The sequence below is a fragment of the Ailuropoda melanoleuca genome, chromosome 4 (assembly GCF_002007445.2).
Source record: "Ailuropoda melanoleuca isolate Jingjing chromosome 4, ASM200744v2, whole genome shotgun sequence".
NCBI lineage: Eukaryota > Metazoa > Chordata > Mammalia > Carnivora > Ursidae > Ailuropoda > Ailuropoda melanoleuca.
The window spans coordinates 114,093,187-114,102,999 of record NC_048221.1 but is presented as its reverse complement, the minus strand read 5'-3'; positions in this window follow the sequence as shown (position 1 = coordinate 114,102,999).

Sequence of the window (9,813 nt, the reverse complement as noted above, 5' to 3'; positions counted from 1 at the left end):
GCCATGGGCTTTGGAGCCCCAGCAAGAATCCAGACACCCTACCCCGAAGGAAGTGAAGGTTGGGAGCCACGGAATAATCAGCACCCTGTCCAAAGGCAGGTCCCGGGAAGCGCGTTCCCCCTGGGAGCGTCGAGCTTCGTTTGCCCTCGTCTTGGCAGGCAGCGCGGTGTCCGGAGGAGCCCGATGAGAGCCAGGGCAGGGGAGCAGCGAGGCTCTCCTGGACGCGGAGCCGCCCTCAAAGCCCCCTCTTCCGAGCGGACATGTGTAACTCCTTAGCTGGTCTGAACACACATCCAGAGACAGCCGCTTGGGTTCCCGCGGGGAGAAACCAGAGCCGGAGACGAGCTGTGTGGAGCTGGCAGAGATGCAGTCTATGGGAAGCACCCGGGCCAGAACCCCGTGGTGGGGACGGGCACGCCGCCTCGGGGTCCTGGGGGCTTCGTGCTCTATTTCCAGAGAAAGCAAAAGACCGTGGGGAACATGTGCCGCTTTATCCCTGGAGTTAATTTTCCATAAACGGAGGCTTCCAGGGGAAGGGGGCACGATGTGAGAGAGAAACAGTACTGCGTTCAGAAGCGGATTCCGATCCAGGCCCACTCTCGCTCCGCGCACACAGCTGCACCAGGGACTTCAGCTCTGTGAGCCTTCGTTTCCCCGTTCATCAAGCAGTGCTGGAAAGTCCTACGATGCAACATTTTGTGAGAAAGATTAAATGCACACAAGTAAAATAATTGGCATAGGGACCCGGAGAGGATTTCTCAGCTTCCCTCCTGCGGGGACAGAGCCTCTGCCTGCGAGCCACATCTTCTCGAGATGTTGCCACGTTGCTTCTTATCCCCGTAACGCTGGGAGAAGTTGCCCACACATAAGAATGAGGTTAAGTGCTTGTTGACTCTGCGTCTAGATTCTGGTTGTTGAGTGACTATCTGCAGGGACAAATGACAGGCCCAGAAGCCCAGAGGAAGGGTCGGGCGGCATCCACGGACTCGGGGTGGGGGTGGGGGGCGACGACACACACTCGTTCGGGAGTCTGAGTCAGTTTCCTTGACTTAATTGGGTCTTGAAATGAGTTCAGAATCCTGATGAGTCTTTCCTGAACTCACATATTTTGTTTGATCATGTTTTCAGGTTTCCGTTGGCTGCTGAGAGCTTGAAAGAAACTCAGGCAGGCAACTCACAAACCACTCATGGAACACACTGCGTGAAATGCTTGTGCATGACACACTCCGGCTCTTGTCCTTCTCTCCCCCACAAGGTCATTATGCCCATTTTACAGGTGATAAAACAGAGGCTCCCCGTGGCTAAATGACTCCTGCAGTGTGACTGACCTCAGGGCTGGAAGTCGCACCCAGAGCTGCCTGGAAGAGAGGGGAGGGAACGAGAATTTCAAGAAAAGGTTAAACGCGATGTTTGGAGTGGTTTGTCGGCATGTAGAGCTCTGGAGCCTGGTAGTTGTGACTTCACCTTCAAGTCTGACGTCCAGGACGCTGGCTGCCTTCCTTCTGTCCCCTCGTGTCTCTTCTCCCTTGTTCCCTTCTTTGTTTCCACTTCCTCCCGCAGTTAGACCAGAGAAGGCACTTAGTGGCTCCGATGAGCCAGCCGACATCTCTCGATCCCCGAGGGAGGCCTTCAGGGACTTTCCACTGGAGGGCTTTATTCTGGCCTTGGGGGTGGGGGGAGCCCTGCGCGGAGGCGGCCTGGTCCCCCCGCCGGGCAGGGAGCATGTGGGCTAGGCCACCCCTAGCTGCCAGTCTCTCCGCACCAAACACTTTGGCCTCCCTTCCCTTGGGGTGTTTTTGGTTTTTCCCAACAATCAAATAAGCCGAGTGTTCTGTGTAACTGGTTCAGTTATCTTGGTACATGGGGGAAGGAGCCAAGGAGAAAACTGATACCCCGTGTTGTGTAAGCTGTTTTCTGGGAAATTCAGCACTGTCTCCTGCGAGGCTCAGGGCTGCAGCCCCGATGTCTGCAGCCCACGCTGCGGGGCTGTTTGCATCTGCAGGCCGAGGGCCTTCGCATTCGGGGGCCTGGTCTGTGGCTTCCTTCCATCTTCCTGAGCTGTGTGCAAGCAACAGAAACCACACACCTCAGTTTTTGCACCCACAGCATCTAGAACTAACCCTGCCATGCAGCAGGCACCCGGTAAAAGTCTTTTGAAATCAAAAGGAAACTGGGGGCTTCTTGGAACCCCACAGAGTTGAGATTAACAGGTAGACTCGGACAGGTAGAGAAGCAGACGCTTTGGTCTCACCAGACCTGATTCTGGAGTCTGGATCTGAGGACCGTGGGTCATGTCTTGGCATCTCCCATGCCAGCGCTGCCCTGAGAAGTTCTGCCCTCTCAGCACTAGGAGGGTCTGGCCCGTTTCTGGTTCGGGTATGTCCCGTAGAAGCCAAGCAGGGAGTGCAGGGTTTTTTTTGCACCCAAACTTGATTTGAAATTTTTAAATGATGATGAAAATACAGTAATGATTTTTTTAAGCAACAGTTAAAAGCCAGATGCTATTCAACAATCCATATTCCATAAATATTAAAAAATAAATATTTTTTAATGTATATGATTGTCCTGGAAAAGTCAATCTTCATTTTAGGATTGTCCTTTAGGGTTTTAGCCATGGTATTTGGTATTGTTCTCGTGTTACAAGTGCAAAAACTATTGTCCAGAGAGTCTAACTAACTTGTCTAAGGTCATAAAACTAGTGAGTTGCAAAATGACTCAAAACTGTGGTTTCTAAATGCATAGATTGGCCCTGGCGTCTGTGGCAGGTGACATGCAGTCTGTAAAGTTTTTCCTGAGCATCCCCAGGCACCCCTGTTTTTTACTTCTTCCTCAGAAGCTGTGACTTCCTTTACTTAAGGGGCACGGTCCCTCCTGTGTCACCCCCTGCTCCTCTGAGACCTCATTTCTGTGTTGATGGAAACATTCCCCCTCCCTTTCACTCCTATTGTGAACCAGAAGGCCCTGCCTCCACACAGAGGAATTAGGTTTGCAGACAGATGAGGGAAGCCCCCTCTTCCTCCCTTGCCACAAAATCATCCATTGTGTTCCCTGAGGGGTCAGGAAGGACAGCAGGGAAGGATGCCGGGCTGGCCCTGCCCTCCCAAGGCCCTAATGTCTCCTGTTTCACCACCTGCCCCTGGATGCCAAGGGTCAGGCCTTGCTGTGAGGATTCAGTGAGGCAAGGAATGTGAACACGCCCAGCACCGTGTCTGACAAACCCGCAGCAAGCCCTTCTCGCCCCCCTCCCACTTCCCGGTATCCCCTCCTCTCCTCAGGCTGTCGGGCCATGCCATTCACCCAGCGGGGCTCCCTGTGCTTCCAGCACAATCCACGACCGTGTCCCAGGCAGGTGAAGACCCTTGCCCTCCAGCATCCAGTGGACCAGCAGCAATCAGCAGGTTCAAGTTGGAGGAAGGCCAATGTGGGTTGAGAGGAAAGAAAATGCCAGAAGGCATGCCCGACCCAGTGTCCCCATGTGCTGTGCCTTCCATGTTCTGCTGCCTTCTCAGGGACTTCACTCCTACGACCGTCTCCTTTCTGTCCTGCCTCATCGTCTCCTCCCTGTAGGACCGCTGTGGCCAGCACACACACCTGCTCCAGATTACCTACTTGGACAATATGTGTCCCTTGACCATCCATCTCCTTCCACACATCCCCACTTGGAGCCCCAGTTTCTCTGATTCTCCTTTCGTGTTCGTGAAGAGGCAAGCAACGTCACCAGTCCGTTATATTGTTTCCAGATCTCAGATGTTCTTGCAGCGTCTTTAAAAGTCCATGGGGCCTCTGCCCTGGCTGCCTGGGGTGCAATCTAGTCTTTAATTGGGCAGAACAGACGCCCTGGATATCCCACCATGCTTCAGTTTCTAAGAGCTTCTGGTCACCTCATTGTGAACTTGGAACCGAGAGAAAACCCGACACAAAGGCCACATGTATTTCTTGAAGTAAGATCAGAGGACAGTTCACTCCGTGGCTCTGAGCAGGGACCATCACCTCCTCTTCTGTCTTGGTATAACAACGGGTTGTTCTATTGAATTATCGGGATTTGTGTTGTCATCTAAGGATCTTAGTAAACAAAAAACCAGGCCGTCAATATAAAGACCTTAAAAAGTTAGGACCACTCTGAGAGCAAGCGGCCCTTTAAAAGACATGAGTTTAAGAAACTGAAATGAGTTCTTACTTAATTTTGGAAGATTATGCCTAGGATTGTTATTTACGGTTTCCCCCCAACATGCTTGATAGAAGCTTCATAATTTGAAGTCAAATAGCAATTCTTCATCTGAGTCTAGCTTCGTGGCTGTGAGAGAGAGGCACCCAACTTCAGAAATCAAGTGGGACAACCCCCCGTGGCCGATGCCTGAGGATCAGAAGGAAACGAGAGAGGCGAGCAGCATCCAAAGAAGGCTCATGGGTAACCCCGTGCTTTTGTCAATCTTCCACCTGGAAGAATTACCTGGAAAGTATCATGAAGGGCACGTTATTTTTAAAGGCCAGAATCGGAGCTGCAGAGAGGGAGAGCAAGTTAGAACGTGGCCTCGTGGGGCCGGCTGTGCCCCGGGGGGCGCTCGAGCCTCTTCAGGAAAGACATCCCCAAGCCCGGTGACAAGGATTAAGATTTCCTTCAGGGCATGAAACCTCATTAGCTCAGGCTTCATCAACCTGGAATTTATGCAATTAGACCAAGTCTGGTTTGACATTTACCTTTGATTTGCCAACCCCTTTTTTCAGGGTCACGCGGATTCATAGCAAAACCACACTGCCAGGGGAGTGTTGACGGTATCGCTGACCCCTGGAAGTCAGGAGGGGTGTGTCTGGAGGTGTTCGTGCACGGCAGCGGGCTTTTGCACGCCCTCTGTACAATGCAGTCAAGTGGAAATGGAAATTGTGCGTGACCTCCGTACTCTTAATGATTCTCCGACGGGCACTGATGAACCCGCCTAAGGACCTTCTTTGTCTGAAGACTTCTGTCTTTATTGTCATCACCAGCAGTGGTGGTTTGTCCTGGGGACATTTTCTACAAACTATTTTTCTGATTCGGTTCCCAAGAATTATAGGACTCTGAAGTCAAGTAGAAAATGTTAGTGCTCTTTTGACATGGGCAGGTGGGCAGTGGGCTGGGTTCACCAGCTAATGGATTCACTCCCATCCTCCAGCCTCGCTGGCCATGGGATTCAAGTTTGTGCCTCAGAAAAATCACTATATGGCACAGATCCTCAGTCATGAACCCCATGACTGCCGAATCTATAAATGTCAGGGCTCTTTGTCATACAAAGCACTGGTTCTCAATCCCAGTTATTATATCTTCATCACTGTGAGATTGAAAGTCATTTGTTCACAAAAATAAAGTACCAGCAAGTACAAAGAATAATGTCCCTTAAAAATAAATGAGTGGGGGCGCCTGGGTGGCTCAGTGAGTTAAGCGACCGACTCTTGATTTCGGCTCAGGTCATGATCTCTGGGCCGTGAGATCCGGCCCCACATTGGGGTCTCCACTGAGCACGGAGCCTGCTTGGGATTCTCTCTCTCTCTGCCCCTCCCTGGCATGCTCGAAACAAACAAACAAGCAAACAGAAAGCAGTGATTTAAGATTATTCTTATAATAACATAACTTTCTCATTTGAATCATGATACGCTTTTTTGAGTGAAAGAATAGTGCCTTCCAAATACAGCTGCCAGAGACGCCCAGCCTGACCTCAGACAGAACAGCGCACAGGTGGCTGTTACTGGCGTGTTGTGAACAGCTGGCTGTCTCAGCACTGGTAGCAGAAGTGTCCTGGGCAGTGCGGGAGGCTTCACAGCCGTGTCAAGGATGTACAGAAATGCGGCTGAAGAGAGACTGCAGCTGTTTCCGGGGGCTCCAAGACGAGCTATTTATTTATCCATGGACGCACGAAAAATCAAATTAAAAGTCTCATCTCATCCCCGCAATGGTTCTCAAATAGCACAGTACCGCGCACGCAAACAAGCCCCCGCTCCATCTGGATTATCACGACCCCCCCGGCACGTCAGCTTCATTCATCCAGCAGGTATTTACCGAGCACGGACGAGGCGCCAGCACCGTCACAAGTACTGGAGACCCAGCAGGGAGCCAGACAGACCCCCAGGCCCTTCCGCCCCTCAGCGCCTATCCAGGATCTTTTCAGCCCCCCTTGCCAAGCATCCTGTCTCTCTGGTCAACCCTAAGCATCTTTCGAGGCCCAGCTCACATGGAACCTCCTCTTCAGAGCCATTCCCGACCCTCATGTCCCCACATTCCTTAGGCGAATTAGGTGTTTTCTAATCTTTATTCCCCCTGCACTTCGTTCGAAATCGTTGCCGCGTCCATCCCACTGTGTTCAGTCGGGGTGCTTGAGTGTGTCTCTTCAGACAGAGAATAAACACCACTGAATCAGGAACTGTGTTTGTTTTTATAGTAGTTTTCTCTTATAACAAAATCTAACATTGCTTAACAATGCTTAGAAGCATAAATTGGATGTGAATAAATGATCTGAATGTATATAAAATTATATTTGATTTACTTTGCTCTGCACATAAGATCGTATGAGAATTGCTCAAAAACACAGAGTGTCCCCTGTGACCATATAAGATGAAGAATTTCATTTATTGGGTTGGTTGCATTATCTCAGGCTACACGTAATAATGTGCAGGGCACCCTTTCAGCTGATGTACACTTACGGAAACCAAATCGTTCAGGAAGAGGAAATAATTGAGCAAGAACTTCAAGTCCTGACCCCACGATCTGTTTTTTGTTTTTGTTTTGTTTTTTTTGTATTTTTTTTCAGTGATGTTACCACACTGCGTGGGTCTGAATGTTGCCTGAACGTAACTGCTGTGTTCTCTAGTCTGTGATTAAATGCCTTCCTTTTCAAACACTCTGGAATAGTGCCTTGGTAAAAAAATGCCTGTCACCCATTTCTGCTTCCGAATGACCTCCCCTGGGGTGTTGGCTTTGTGGGTTCATGTCTATCTGTGAAGTGGCCTCAGCCTGCCAGAGCCTGCCGGAGCCCAGGATGATCCAAGACGGAGGAGAAAATGGCGCCCAGGGAAGTGTTCTGTCAGCCGTAACGTGCTTGAGGGGCATGAGGAAGTTATTATCAACGTCCACCAGAGCCGCGAGAAGTTGATGGTACAGACCAGGACCAGCACCCTTCTTCTGTAAAGGGCCAGAGAGTAAATATGGTCGGCTTCTCGGGCCTCGTGGTCCACGTCACAACTTCTCAACTCTGCCTCCGGGGAGGAAAACAAGTCATAGACAAAAAGCCAATAAATGGATGTCATTGTGTCCCAGCATAACTTGATTTATGGAAATGGAATTTTGAGTTTCATGAAATATTCACGTGTCACCAAGTACTATTCTTCTTTTGATATCTGCCAACCATTAAAAAACGTAGAAACCAGTCATAGCTCACAAGCTGGAAGAAAAGGACACCATGGGCCGGATGTGGTCTGTGGACTGCGGTTTGCTGACCTCTGGCGTGAACCACAAAAGATGGCATCTCTCTAGATGGCGGGGGGCCAGCCGAGCCCTCCGGGGATGTCCTAGTGGTGTCAGAAGAAGCACTCTGAAGTTTTCAGATCGGTTTAGTGGCATTGGAGAGCTACACCAGCTCTTCAAAACTTAATGGTTTTCTGTGGAAATCGCTGTGCTCCTCACATGCCTTGTTCCTTTGCCCTGAGTTTATCTTCCCACGGGGAGTATGAGAGAAGTCCAGGCTAACACAGGTCAGCACCCATGGGCTCAGGGGAGAGGGCGAATGAGCCCAGGTGGAGAATCTCAGATACCCGAAAAATCACATTCAATCGCTCATCATCCTACGAGAGAACTCTCTAGGTCAGGACTTCAAGCTTTGTTCTGCAGGGGCAGTGGTATTAGGAGAAGATTCTCCCTGCATTGCGACTCCCAGACCAAGGGCAAGACTCAGAGAAGCAGCCATTCACGTGTTGTTGGTTTCCACCCGCTTCTCCCAGCTCTCTGCAGGCACAGGACGTCAGGACCAGAAGTCTTCATTCCTGGGGGACTCGTTGTCCCAAGGCAAAGGTGAGGGAGAAGTAAAAGCAGAACTCCAAAGCCATGGGAATATCACTGTTAATCTCCTTGTGTGGAGTTCACTTTCCCATCAGGTTGTTACTTTATACGGGTCCTCTCCTCTAGTCATCTCAACGTGTTGAGTGTTCTGTGCTTTCAAACTAAACTAATGGGCAGTTTTCTGTTTCAGACCCACCTCCTCCAAGAAGTCTTCCTTGACTTCCTACCCTGAAATGGAAAATAGAAATCTCTCCTTCCTTTGAATTCCTGCAGTACTTCATCTGTATCTACCTCCAGGTTTTTGATACATAACTTTTCATATTATATTTATCTTCAGACCCACTTGCTGAAAGAAGAAAATTCTCTGAATCCTCCCTGGGCAACATGCATTTCTTATGATGATGCCTTACTCCAAGTAGACACTAAGTAGATAGCTACCACTTGGATAAAAGGAAAAAATCCAGTACGTTGACAAACTGATTCCTCTGTGGCAGTGCTGTCCAGTAGAACTTTCTGCTCTGGAAGTGTTTTATATGTGCGCTGTCCCCAGCAGTAGCCGCTAGCCACACGTGGCTTTGGGGCACCTGAAATATGGCTGGCAAGACCCTGGAGCTGAATTTTAATTTTTTCAGTCTTAACTACTTTAAATTTAAATAGACACGTGACTAATGGCTATCTTATTGGATAGCACAGGTCTATACGACAATGATTCACTAATTTTGCGTGTGTGCGAACGGATTGTTTATTTCGGGCAGCGATTGGACCACACAGATGTTGTGTAGAAAACCTAGTGGGATGATCGGATATTCTACTTTCCAAGCAACATAAAGATGCCCATTCTTACATCCTGTGGAGTGAGGTCCATTAGAGAGAGACAATATGCCATAAACAAGGTGGAAAGGTCAGGTTTATGTTATATTAGCCGGAAGTATGTGCTATGCAAAAGAAAAAAAGAAACGCCGGAAACGCAGAGTAAGATAAGGCGAGCTGAGAGTGCCTGGCGGTGGTCGCAGTATGCTTCATCCAGACGGTGGGGGCTGAGCTTGGGCTGGAGCCAGGGGTGGAGGAGCAAGTGGGGCAAAGAAAGTGACAAAGGAGCCGCACTCTGCAGAGCCCAGGGGCGACTCTGGATCGTGGACGGAACACCCTGCCGCATCGTCACAGAGACAATGGGCCTGGAGGGGCCCTGAGGAGAGAGGACAGTGTCTGGGGGGTTTTGTTAACAAAGCCTTGATAGGTGTTTCCAGAACCATCTCATGAAGTTAGAAATGAAAACTAAGTGGCAAGCAGGCTTGCTCTGCTTTTTACCACAATGAGTTTCTGGAAACCACGTTGGAAAACACAACAGTAAAAAACCAACCTTATTCTTCCATGTCTTTGTCCAGCCTGTGTTTCCCCACTTTTTCCCTCAACGTCAATGCCAAGTGCTAGGAAAGCAGAGTGCCAACTGGATTTGCTCGGGGGCCATGGAAACTGCAGAAGCAGAGTCTGAAGTTAAAACAATGATTGCTGAGAAGGACAGTCGGAGAGCCGAGGTGCTGCATGCTCCCTGAAATGGGGCAGCAGTGAAAGGGGGGGAGCGCCCAAGGAGGCGTCAGAAGGACCAGCCCCAAGGGAACTGTGAACACTCTCAAAGCTGGGTGTGACCCGAGCTCTGGCGTCTGAGTGACACACAGCAAAGCAAGGCATGCAAGGACAGCCTCTGCAGACGCGCAGCGCGGCACCGGGGGAGCAGGACCCGGGACACAGTAACCCCAGACTGCTGGCTCTTCCCCGCAAGCCTGCGGAGA